The sequence below is a fragment of the Microcaecilia unicolor genome, chromosome 2, assembly GCF_901765095.1.
Source record: "Microcaecilia unicolor chromosome 2, aMicUni1.1, whole genome shotgun sequence".
Classification (NCBI taxonomy): Eukaryota; Metazoa; Chordata; class Amphibia; order Gymnophiona; family Siphonopidae; genus Microcaecilia; species Microcaecilia unicolor.
Window position 1 is genome coordinate 44,414,126 of NC_044032.1, and position 14,025 is coordinate 44,428,150.

Sequence of the window (14,025 nt, forward strand, 5' to 3'; positions counted from 1 at the left end):
TGATATACATTTAGTGTTGATATTATTATATTTTGTGTTGATATCATGTCTTGTATTAAAATTATTATTTTATTGCATGCATATTTAATCTGAATGTTTTTTAACTGATATTGATTTGATATTATATTTTATTGTATTATGTTTTTAGATTTGATCTGTTTTTATTTTATATGATGTGATAGTGTTTTTAGATATGTTTTATTATCAAATATACAATGGTGAAGTTTATGTTTTACTCATTATGTATTTTTATTTTGTAGTTTTTTTACCCCTGACGCAGCCTGAGGGCGAAACGTGGCCACGTCGGGTAACTTGTAATAAACCACTTCTTCTGTTACCCTCCTATTAAAAATGGAGGAAAAACACCTTAGAATTCTGCATTTGGCTTAATTGCCAATTGTCAGACATACAGTGGGGGAAATAAGTATTTGATCCCTTGCTGATTTTGTAAGTTTGCCCACTGACAAAGACATGAGCAGCCCATAATTGAAGGGTAGGTTATTGGTAACAGTGAGAGATAGCACATCACAAATTAAATCCGGAAAATCACATTGTGGAAAGTATATGAATTTATTGCATTCTTCAGAGGGAAATAAGTATTTAATCCCTCTGGCAAACAAGACCTAATACTTGGTGGCAAAACCCTTGTTGGCAAGCACAGCGGTCAGACGTCTTCTGTAGTTGATGATGAGGTTTGCACACATGTCAGGAGGAATTTTGGTCCACTCCTCTTTGCAGATCATCTCTAAATCATTAAGAGTTCTGGGCTGTCGCTTGGCAACTCACAGCTTCAGCTCCCTCCATAAGTTTTTAATGGGATTAAGGTCTGGTGACTGGCTAGGCCACTCCATGACCCTAATGTGCTTCTTCCTGAGCCACTCCTTTGTTGCCTTGGCTGTATGTTTTGGGTCATTGTCGTGCTGGAAGACCCAGTCACGACCCATTTTTAAGGCCCTGGTGGAGGGAAGGAGGTTGTCACTCAGAATTGTACGGTACATGGCCCCATCCATTCTCCCATTGATGCGGTGAAGTAGTCCTGTGCCCTTAGCAGAGAAACACCCCCAAAACATAACATTTCCACCTCCATGCTTGACAGTGGGGACGGTGTTCTTTGGGTCATAGGCAGCATTTCTCTTCCTCCAAACACGGCGAGTTGAGTTCATGCCAAAGAGCTCAATTTTTGTCTCATCTGACCACAGCACCTTCTCCCAATCACTCTCGGCATCATCCAGGTGTTCACTGGCAAACTTCAGACGGGCCGTCACATGTGCCTTCCGGAGCAGGGGGACCTTGCGGGCACTGCAGGATTGCAATCCGTTATGTCGTAATGTGTTACCAATGGTTTTCGTGGTGACAGTGGTCCCAGCTGCCTTGAGATCATTGACAAGTTCCCCCCTTGTAGTTGTAGGCTGATTTCTAACCTTCCTCATGATCAAGGATACCCCACGAGGTGAGATTTTGCGTGGAGCCCCAGATCTTTGTCGATTGACAGTCATTTTGTACTTCTTCCATTTTCTTACTATGGCACCAACAGTTGTCTCCTTCTCGCCCAGCGTCTTACTGATGGTTTTGTAGCCCATTCCAGCCTTGTGCAGGTGTATGATCTTGTCCCTGACATCCTTAGACAGCTCCTTGCTCTTGGCCATTTTGTAGAGGTTAGAGTCTGACTGATTCACTGAGTCTGTGGACAGGTGTCTTTCATACAGGTGACCATTGCCGACAGCTGTCTGTCATGCAGGTAACGAGTTGATTTGGAGCATCTACCTGGTCTGTAGGGGCCAGATCTCTTACTGGTTGGTGGGGGATCAAATACTTATTTCCCTCTGCAGAATGCAAATAAATTCATATACTTTCCACAATGTGATTTTCCGGATTTAATTTGTGATGTGCTATCTCTCACTGTTACCAATAACCTACCCTTCAATTATGGGCTGCTCATGTCTTTGTCAGTGGGCAAACTTACAAAATCAGCAAGGGATCAAATACTTATTTCCCCCACTGTATATAGCTTTCTTTCATAGGTCAAAAAACCCTCCAAATTTGTCCAATAACTCTATTAATGTCTTCTTTATAATTAACTTTTCTTTCTTTGTAATAAAATAATCATTGGTAGCACATTGACTTCGAAAGCTAACAAAATAACACTTATCTTAGAACTAGATGGGAACCACCATTCCAGCACAAAAGCTTCTCTAACGCTAGCCAAAGAAAAATTAGCTAAATGTTTACACCTCCTTGGTCCAGGAGCTAAGCCCCCCAGTGTATGAAAATCATGTGTTAAGACTTCGGGTCTTGTGCACTCTTCTCTGCATTGGGATTTGATAGCCAAACCTTCATTACCATTGGATTTAAATGAACCGGGAGAATGCATACTAGGGTTTTGATGGAAGTTACTGAGGACTTCTTGCAGACAATTGCCATCCACAGCGTTATGTAACCAGCCCTCCATCTGTTGGGCTGAAGGTAGCTCTAGAGGTGCCACAAAAGAGATTTAGGGACCCTTTTTACTAAAGGGTGGTAGGGCTACTGCCTAAACAGCCCACCTACACCACTCCTGCTCTGACTGTGACACTGACTCTGACACCAATCATACCTCTGACCTTTATTATCAAATCCCCTTATACTCAATCTCCAATCTTTTCCTCTCCATCCTTCTATACCATATCCCTCCCAATCTCCTTCCCTTTACCTATCTTATCCTATCCTTATATTCCAATTCATATATCTTGGGCACTGTTGCCATTATGTTCATCACAGTTTATAATATTCATCTTGCATGTTCTTTGTAATGCTTTTTTTTTTTTACTATGTAAGCTGCACTGAGCCTGCTGTATGTGGAAAAGCGCGGGGTACAAATAAATAATAATAAACAGCCCCACCACGGGATGCAAAGAGGTGTCCCACGGTATTGCTGTGATCATTGTGTGCCAATCCCCACGATAGAAAATAGAAATTATTTTCTAGCATAGAGGGTGGGGAATAGGCTTCCCCTGAGCTAATCAGGTAGTGCGGGTACATTACCGTGCAGTACCCAGTTAGCGCAGGAGTAGTGCAGGAGCCCATACCGTCTCCTAAATAGGTGGCAGTAAGGACTCCCAGCGGTAATGGTCATGCGCTAATGAGGAAATTAGTGCATGGTCATTTAAAAAAAATAAAAATCAATGGCGGCCATTTTTCAGCCATGCTAGAAAGTGGCCGGAACACGCAACAAACCCATGCACTAATCGCAGCGCCGGCCACTTCCTGGTGTGGCTTGGTAGAAGGACCCCTTAGTGGTTGGTGCCTGAGAAAAACATTCTTACAGTAGATCAAGGGAGAGTGCTCTCAGGACCTCAGCTGGAAAAACTGTTGCAATTAGACCAAGGAAAATTCTCATTTAGGCCCATCGTCCATAAAGCTTTCTTTAATTTGTAACGTCCCCCCAAAAAACAGGAGAAAAAACACTTAGTTCTACGGTTATCTGATTGGTTAGGTTAAGTCTGATGATCTAGCAAAACCAGGGTTTCCATAGCAATGTTCCCTGCTGAGCTGAGTCAGTCAGTCAGTCAGTCAGTCAGTCAGTCAGAAGAGCCTTGAAAGCTGAAAGAAGCAGAAGTGCTGAATGGTGTCTGGTTCTTTGATGTGTGAAAGGCCCTGAAATGATGATTGTGTGGAAAGAAACTTGTTTTAAATAGTTTGGTGTTACATGCTAATAATGCTGGGGAAATAGTTTTGTATTCCATTTGTCGGGAGATTATATAAGAAAAATGTCAGGAAGTATTTTTTCACGGAGAGAGTAGTGGATGCTTGGAATGCCCTCCCGCGGGAGGTGGTAGAAATGAAAATGGTAACGGAATTCAAACATGCGTGGGATAAGCATAAAGGAATCCTGTGCCGAAGGAATGGATCCTCAGGAGCTTAGTCAAGATCGGGAGGCGGGGCTGGTGGTTGGGAGGCGGGGATACAAAAAGTAGCAAATATGAGTTATCTTGTTGGGCAGACTGGATGGACCGTGCAGGTCTTTTTCTGCCATCATCTACTATGTTACTATGTAAGAAAAGTGACCCCCCCCCCCCCCCCCGCTGAGAAATAGCATACAGAAGAGCAAATGCTTTTTATATAGTGATTATTATCTTCAGTGCTGAGAGAAATCATTAGTAAAGTGTGTAAGGAAGTGTAAGTGTGTGTAAGCCATTTTATAAAAAAATGAGTTGAATTTAAGATTGTGTGGGTTCCAGAAGAAGGACTCCAGAAAAAAAAAAAAAGACTCTTCATTAATGATAAAGTGACAACAGGTCCTGGAAGATTAGGGCTATAAAAATTATCATTTTGTTTGCCTTTAGCTAGAAAGTCCACAGTTTATTTAGTCATAAGTCCCTATGAGGAATACTGTACACTTAAGAGAGCTAGGGTTTTGCTCCTTTGGCGTTATTAAAGTCAGGTGAACTCTGCAATCCGGCACTGATCAAGGGAATCGTCTATGCTGTGCAAAGAACGTCACTGCAGTTTCCAGGCTCCAATGAACAAGAAAGACCAAAGTGTTCCAGAACCAAGAAAGATTACAGCTAAGTGAATCACATACCAACGCAAACACTAGGATTAAGGTTTAAATAAAAGAATGACAACAGGGTGACGTACTTACCTGCTGCAGGGTGAGGGGGTACAAGAACTATAAAGAAAAAATACATACATGAAGAATCAATTCTTATGGCCAAGAGAGGGTTTGAATAAAAGGAAAAATTTGGTTAAAAGTTGTAGAGAAAAAGAAAGCAATACTTATCTGATAGTCTGCTGAGTCCAAGGGTTCAGTGGGGGAAAACAAGTTCACATGTTCCCGTAAATGAGAAAAAAAACAAATTTGTGAAGTTCAACTGAACTAGCATTGTTTGAAATTTGGGAACTATTGTCACATTTCTAAAGAAATTGTTACATTCAAACTACAGCTACAAATAAAAGCATTTATTGACAACTTACCTTTCTGCAGCTAGCTTTTCAACTAAAAGGAGGATCCTAAATTTTAGCTTCTTTTCCTCCTTTCAAGTTTGAGATGTAAGGACAAGGTTAGTTTATATTGCTTACTTTTTTTTTCTGAGACTCAGCTTGAGGTATCAGGATACAGTGGAGCTCAGGGCCGCCGAGAGGGGGGTCAGGCTTCCGGCGCTGCAGTCCCTGGTCTCACCTGCCTGCCCTCGGCTCTGTCGACAGCCCCCCTCCGTCCGCCACCGGGACCCCTGTATTCAAATCAGCAGCGCCTCACCTTCGTATGAAAGCGGCAGATCGCTTCCCTTTGGGCACTCTTTGTGTCCCGCTCTCGCGGAAACTAGAAGTTACATCAGACGAGGGCGGGACACAGTGAGGGATCAAAGCCCACCACCCTAACCACTAGGCCACTCCTTGGGGTACTGTTAGGTCTGTCATAAAGTGGAAACCACCAAGACATTACCTCGATCAGTTCATCCTTCCAAAATCAGGAGCCACAAGTAGAGGAAATCGTTAAGGAGGTTCACTATGAGGCCTAAAATTACTTTAAATGAATTACAAAGCTCTGTGGCTGAGACTGGGGAAAAAAAACATTGACAGTTAAATGATTTCAAGATTGTTAACCGCCTTTGTTCCACAAACATGGCCTATATGAGAAGGTGGCAAGAGGAAGCTACTGATGAAGACGATCTTACTTACTTCACAATACCATCTGGCTACTCTGATCAGTTTTAATATTGTGTGGCTGCTACTACTACTACTACTATTTAGCATTTCTATAGCGCTACAAGGCACAGCACAAGGCAGCGCTGCACAAACATAGAAGAAAGACAGTCCCTGCTCAAAGAGCTTACAATCTAATAGACAAAAAATGTCTAGCATTATCCAGTATTCCCTCCCTCTTCCATGCCAGCAATTGCCCTCACTCAACCCCTTTAGAGGCCTATCCCCTTCCATCCAGCTGGATGGAGTGTTAGGGAGAGATGCTGGAGGGGAGTGAGAGAAAACAAGACAGAATATACTGGGCGGAGGAGTGAAAATAGAAAGAGGGTGCTGAACAGTAGGGAGGAAAGAGAAGGTGCTGGAAAAGGGGGGAGCGTTAGCAAAAAAACAAACAAACTATGAAATAATAGGATGCCCCTCTATCCCCCTTCCATCCAGTGTCTGCCCCTAACCTTCTTCCACCTAGTGTGTGCCTCCTCTACTTTTTCCATCCAGCCTGCACTCTTTCCCTTTCCATCCAATGTCTGCCCCCTTTCTCCCTTCTCTCTCCCTATTTTCCAGAGTCTGTCCCTTCTCTCCCACCTTCCTTTCACCATCTGTCCCTTTTCTAACCCATTTCACTGACTCTTCCTTCCAGCTCCTGCCCTTCTCTCTAACCATTCCTTCTAGTATTTGTCCCCTCTATCCCTCCTTCCATCCAGCACCTGTCCTTTCCTACTCTCAATTCTTCCTTTCAGTAACTGTCTCTTCCAGATCTCCCTCCTCCCCCTTTTTTTCTAGCCCTTTCTTTCAGGATCCCATCCAGCCCGTCTCTTCCTCCTTCCAACCAGCATGTGTCCCTTCCCTCCCTCACTCTGACCAGGGTTGCCAGATGGGCGGTTTTCCCGCCCAACCTGCCGCGGGAAACTTTTGCCCACAGCGGGTTGCGGTTTTTTTGGGCTCGTTTTGTTTTTTCTGTGCGGGTTTTGGGGCGGTTTTTTTGGCCGGCGGGGGGTGGGGGCTAATGACGACAGAGGCGGGGTTTGTGATGTATTGGGCGGGGTTTGCTGATGTATTGGGCAGGGTGATGACGGTGGGGGTGGGGCTGATGGCGGCGGGGGCGGGGTGATGACAGAATGGGTGGGGCTGATGACGGCAGGGGCGGGGTGATGACGGAAGGGGCAGGGTTGATGACAGCGGGGTGGGGGTGATGACGGAAGGGGGGGGTTGATGATGGCGGGGGTGGGGTGTGTGCGGTTTTTGGGTGTTTTTGTGTGGGAATTTTTTTTTTTATTTGGCAACCCTGACTCTGACCCTCCCATCCAGCTCCTGTCCCCACTGCCGTCTTCCTCTTTCCTTCCAGCATCTGACCTCTTTCCCTTCCCCTCCCTCCGACATCCCACTGCTGCTAATACTTCATCTTTTACTACTACAGCTCAGTCCAGCAGCGGCAAAACAAAGTAGAGCAATCGCGGAGCCACACTGTGCAGATTCATGGCTGCTAGTCCCTCCCCCTCCAACATCATTTCCTGTTCCGGGGCAGCTGTGAGTCTATGTAGTGCGGATCCGCGACAGCCGACAATAGCTGTACTTTGTTTTGCTGCCGTAGTGCCGTTACCACTGCACTGAAGCAGCAGCGCAGCGGCGGAAGGGAAGAGAGGCGGGTTCATGGCCATGTAGCGCATAGGCGCCGTTGTGCCCCACCTAGCTACGCTACTGGCTGCAGGACAGTACTAGGACAGATGGATCTGAAGGGAGAGAGCTGGGGGGGGGGGGGGGGGAGGTCAAAGAAGAAGGGGAGAGAGATAGAACGCTTTGAGCAGGGAAGGGAGAGTAACGCATTACCGCCGTGTTGCGCTGCCCCTGGGAGACGGCTCACCTGCCGGAACAACTGGCTTGCAAGAGCTTTAAAAATTTAACAACCGGCTCTTGCAAGCCGGTGTGAGCCAGCTCCAGCACACCACTGCCAACAGGGAAGAACATTTGAGAATCTAAAGGCATATGTTTGTAATTATAAGGAAGAGAAGGTGTGAAAACAACAAAAGTAGATAAAATGAGCTTCAAGAAGTTGAGCTTAACATTCTTAGGTAATTGGTAAGTATCTGGAGGGGAAAAAATGTTCAACCTAGTTGACTCTTGCTGACTGGGCAGTAAAACAGGCACAAAAAAGTACCATCCCTAGGCAGGAGAATAATTAGTGGTAATTTTCTAAAAAAAAGAAAAGTAAGAAAAAAATATAGAACATGGCTCATGCAATTCTTTCCATCCCCTTCATGTGTGAATGTTTATATGTATGTGTGCAAGTGCTTGTGTGTGTGATGTGAGAAGGGAGGGAGAGGTTTTATAAGGGCACTGCCCCCTCCAGCTCAATACCCTTCCTTCTACTTTCTGGAATAAGGATAGCCTGAGAAAACTGGTTGCAAAGAAATTTGCAGCCAACAGAGGGTGCCCCGGGTCTTTTAATGAAAGATTGCTAGGTACCCAAAGAAAGGAAAAGAAAGTTCAGGGAAAATCCTGGTTACCCAGACCAATGGGGAGAGAATTTCCTAAGAAGGGGGAGGGCTTTGAATCTCCTATCACCTGGAAATGGGAGGGGGAGGCGAAGGAAGAAAATTCAGGCACAGGCAGCTCCTTGTGACTCTGGGCAAATCACTTAACCCTCCATTGCCCCATGTAAGCCGCATTGAGCCTGCCATGAGTGGGAAAGTGCGGGGTACAAATGTAACAAAAATAAAATAGATACTATTGGAGATTCTACATGGAATGTTGCTACTATTGGAGATTCTGGAGATTCTACGTGGAATGTTGCTACCTATTGAGATTCTGTTGCTACTATTGGAGATTCTACATGGAATGTTGCTACTATTGGAGATTCTACATGGAATGTTGCTATTCCACTAGCAACATTCCATGTAGAAGCCTGCGCGGCCACATTGGTGATCTGCAAGGGCCGACTTCTACATGGAATGTTGCTAGTGGAGGAGTGGCCTAGTGGTTAGGGTGGTGGACTTTGGTCCTGAGGAACTGAGTTCGATTCCCGGCACAGGCAGCTCCTTGTGACTCTGGGCAAATCACTTAACCCTCCATTGCCCCATGTAAGCCGCATTGAGCCTGCCATGAGTGGGAAAGAGCGGGGTACAAATGTTAAAAAAAAAAATTTCCCCAGCCCATGGAAGTGGAAAACACCAATGCTCCAGGTGAAGGCAGGGAAGAGCCAATGGAGGTTGAGAACCAAGTCCCTGTACCACCTGAGAATGATGAGATGGAAATAGGAACTGACATTTAAAAAGCCTCTGGAAAAGTCTAGCATTAATTCAACAGTTCCCCTGTAAGTAAAGGGGTTTCTTTTGGTTTTGTTGGCAGATGCGTGTGTGTTAGGGTGGGGGAGGGGGCATAATGGAGTTCACGCCTCTCCATTATGAGTGATGATGCGTGGGTTCTGCTAGCTTTTTGAGCCCTAGGCTTTTTAGAGGGGTCAAATACAAAACATAAAAGAGATTTCTGGGTGCTGGGTAGTTTGTGCTAGCACCAGGGATTTTCTGTTGAAATAAGGCTGTTTCAGGGACACGGAAATTTTGAGGACTCTCCCTAATGCCTAAAGACTGAACTATAGACTGTTTCCTGAATAAACCTTTGAGCAGAAGGAAGAGGCATTAAGCTTAAGCAAAAAGAAGGCCGATTGTTTGCCAAGCACTAATAGGAACTGCCACAAAGGAGCTTATTTGCATAAAATTTCCCTGGTTGGATTATTTTTCTTTTCTTTTGAGGACAATATATGGCAAATGAAGCTGAAACCTAAATATTGCAAAAGGGATACAAGTTGTGTGTTTGTTTGTTTTGAGCTGTAATGCTTGGACTGTATGCTTTTATTTCACTCTGAATTAAAAGTAAGTGCAAAATACTGATTCTGGAGAGTGGAAATTGCTTTAGACTGTAGGCATCTCTACTTATTTCTTATTATGGAGAGTTCTTCTTACCTTTGTGACATTCTGCTAGGAGGTGCTATATCACAGTACATGTTGCCTGTGTGTGTGTGTGTGTGTGTGTTTGTGTTGCTTTTATGTATGTCTGATTTTGAAAGAAAGTGGGAGGTTAGAATGTAGTAGTACTCAAATGCTTAATATCAAATGCTTAATATCTGACCATTTAGGGCCTTATTTACAAAGCCACACAATCGATTCTCAGTGCCGCAAATGAGAGGAAGCCCATTTGCCACGTGGGAATCACTAGTGTGGCTTTGTAAAGAAGCCCTTAAATTGTTAAATGGCTAAATAATAAGAATATAAGCTTTGCCATACTGGGACAGACTGAAAATTCATCAAGCCCTGTATCCTGTTTTCAAAGGTGGCCAATCCAGGGCCCAAGTACTTGGCAAGGTCCCAATAGAGTAAAAAAGACTTTATGCTACTCATCCTAGAAACAAGCAGTGGAATTTCCAAGAACATCTTAATAATGGCTTGTGGACTTTTCTTTTAGGAAATTGTCCAAAACTTTTAAAATCCTTGTTGAGCTAACTGCTTTTACCACATTCTATGGCAACGAATTCCAGCGTTTAATTACATTTCAAGTGAAGAAATATTTTCTCTGATTTGTTTTAAATTTACTACTTAGTAGCTCCATTGCATGCCTCCCTAGTCCTTGTATATTTGGAAAGAAGTAAACAAGCGATTTGTGTCTACCCATTCCAATCAGTACTTTATAGCTTCTTTCACATCTCCCCTTAGCTATCTCTCCTCCAAATTGAAGAGCCCTAGCCTTTTTAGTCTTTCCTCATAGGGAAGTTGTCCCATCCCCTTTATCATTTTCTTCGCCAGTGGCATACCAAGAGGGGCGGTGGGTGTGGTCCACCCCGGTTGCGCGCCTGTCCGCTACGTTCGTTTCCATGCTCCCTCTGCCCCGGAACAGGTTACTTCCTGTTCTGGGGCAGAGGGAGCATGGAAACGAGTGAAGCGGACAGGCGCGCGGCACCCCCCCCAGCGGCATGCACCCGGGGTGGGGTTCTTTCACCGGGGGGGGGGGGTTGCGCTGCACCTGGGGGGGGGGCGCTACACCCGGGGGGCGGGGCGCATCGGCGATCCGCCCCGGGTGTCAGCTCCGCTAGGAACGCCACTGTTCTTCGCTGTTCTCTGTACCTTTTGTAATTCCGCTTTATCTTTTTTGAGATGCAGTGACCAGAATTGCGCATGATGTTCGAGGTGTGGTTGCACCATGGAGCAATACAAAGGCATTATAATATTCTCTTTTTTTGTTCGCCATTCCTTTTTAAATAATTCCTAACATTCTATTTGCTTTCTTAGCCGCTGCTGCACACTGAGTGGAGAGTTTAAACATATCATCAATGATGACTAGATCCTTTTCCTGAGCAGTGACTCTTAATGTGGAAGCTTGCATTGTGTAGCTATAGTTGGGGTTTCTCTTATTTATTTATTGCATTTGTATCCCACGTTTTCCCACCTCTTTGCAGGCTCAATGTGGCTTACAATACATCATGGATAGTGGGAGTAAGAAGAGAATAGATATTTGGTATTACAGAAGGATTTTGGGTTGCATGGTAATAGAATACACGATAGTAATATAACAAAAGGCATTATAAAACATTTCTGGATATATGTGGGGAGTTTCACATATGTTGATCTCTGTGGTATATCTTGTCAAAGAGATGGGTCTTCAGTTGTTTTCGGAAGTTGGTCAGTTCATAGATCGCTTTTAGGTTGCGTGGCAGCACGTTCCAGAATTGCGTGCTCATATAGGAAAAGGTTGATGCGTGCATTAATTTGTATTTTAGACCTTTACAGTTGGGGAAATGGAGATTAAGGAATGTGCGAGATGATTTTTTAGCATTCCTGGGTGGTAGGTCTATCAGGTCTGACATGTAGGCTGGGGCATCACCATGGATGATTTTGTGAACTAGGGTACATACTTTAAACGTGATGCGTTCTTTGAGTGGGAGCCAGTGTAGCTTCTCTCGTAGGGGTTTTGCACTTTCGTATTTTGGTTTTCCGAATATGAGTCTGGCTGCCGTGTTCTGGGCTGTTTGGAGTTTTTTGAGTATATGCTCTTTGCAGCCTGCGTAGATTGAGTTGCAATAGTCTAGATGATTGAGTACTAATGACTGTACCAGATTACGGAAGACAGTCCTTGGGAAGAAAGGTCTTACTCTTTTAATTTCCACATTGAATGGAACATCTTTTTGGTTGTGTTTTTCGCTTGATTTTCAAGTGTTAGATGCCGATCTTTCCTACATGCATCACTTTGCACTTGCTGACACTGAAGACTAAATTCAGTAAATGTCGCTGAAAAACCGGTGCCAAAGAAAATTGTCACAGAGTGCTATTGTATAAACAGAGCTCTGAGTTGCCAACTAAAACCTGGCATAAATCCTGGTGTGCAAGTTAGGTGCGGATGCCCTGAATTCAGTAACACTGGGTGCATCTTGGGAGAATGCCCCTGACTCGCCCATGCCTCTCATACGGCCATGTCCACTTCTGGTTTGCACACCATGACTTTTGTGCATGCAATTTTATAGAATAGAGTGCAGTGAGATGCATGCGGAACTCCCAATAGAGGCCAATTAATGCAATGATTGATTATTAGCATTTAATTGTTGACATTAATTGGCTAGTTAAGCAATTGAGATGTACATGCATCTCAGGATCGTGCACAAATTTCAGCATGCATCTTTGAGCACCATATATAGGATCCAGGGGTGAATGTCATCTGCCGTTTGGTGTGAGCAAGTGCAAAGTGATGCATGTAAGAAATACTCACATAATTGTGGGTCAAGTTAGGAGTGGGATGGAGGGAGGCCAAAAAGTTATTCTTTTATGCTACTCAAATACCTATAACCCACCCCCACCCCAAACTCTCAACTGGGGACTCTGTCCAGACAGCGCTTAGCTCAGTAGCGCAGCCACAGATGGGCCTGGGTCCACCCAGTTAGGACACAGGCCCACCCAACAGTAGCACGTTTAGCGGTAGCTGGTGGGGATCCCAAGCTTTGCCAGCTGAAGACTTTAACAAAAACGCTACTCTTCATGACACCAGCACCTACACATGCTCAGTTTTCAGTGCGTGCCTGCTGCAGACTGCTAAGCTGAAAAGAAGCATTTTTCCGCCAGCTGAGATATTTTTTTGGTGGTGGTGGTGGGGGAGAATGCTTGGTGCCCACCCACTTCTTGCCTAGGCCCACCCAAAATCTGTTGTCTGGCTACGCCCCTGGCTTAGCTTAGTAAGTTGTGGGATGGAATTGTGTTTTCCAATTTTAATGTATTCATAAGTTGTGAGTTTGTATATTGTTCTATGCTACGAAAATGTCCCTAAAAATCTAAATTAAAAAAATACCCATTTATGGATAATGCTGGCATAATTACTACTGCACTATGGGCCTCTTTTACTAAACCGTGCTAGCGATTCCTGTGCAGCAAATGCGCCACAGCCCATTCAAATTGCTAATGTGGTTTAGTGCCACTACCCATATGGATACCTGCATTGAATATACATCTTAAGTGCTAGTGTGATTGCTTAAATTAATATGGCGACTGCACTGGATGAATTGGCCCAGATAATAACAAACATTGAGTCATGTGCGATAATATATCTAACTCACAAAATAATCCACTGCCAAGAAATGACAGTAATTTAAACTGTATACACAACAGTATTGCACTTAGCAGGAAAAAAGGCTTCAAAGAGCTCAAAGATCACAATAAATCTATCAGAGCTAGAACGGATCACAGGGATCCTGCCTTCATCATCGGCCAAAACCTTATGATGTACAATTTTTCCTGCAGAAGTTGTAGGTCTCCAATTGACTATTATATTGTATGTATATATTACTCTTTCAAAATCTATAATAGCTTTGTAGGCACCATCACTTATCTTTCACGGTGGTGCTATGGACCGCGTTGCCCACACTGGTACTGTGCTGTACTCTCTTCAATTCATGTGCCGAGCCGACGATGGCCAGCGTTTCGCAAGGCTGCTTCAGTGTCTCGGTGTCACATGGGAGAATGAACAGCACGGCTTCACATCGCTAAAGGCATTGTGGCACCAAGATTCTGTTATAGAATATTAGCCTATGGTAGGTTTTGGCATTCCTATGTTTAGGTGAACCCTTTTATGCCATGTCAATTACAGGCATAAGCTGGCACACCTAGTGACATGCATAGTATATATTCTATAAACTATGCTGGCCCCACCCACATAGACTGCCCCCATGCAGTTAGGTGCAATGAACGTATACCTTATAGAAAAGCGCCTTGTGCACCTGTCAATTAATGGCAATTTTGATGTGCCTAAATGGTGATCTAGGCCCCTTTAGATTTTGCATTAGGGTGGACTTTTGAATTCTAAGGACAATCAAGC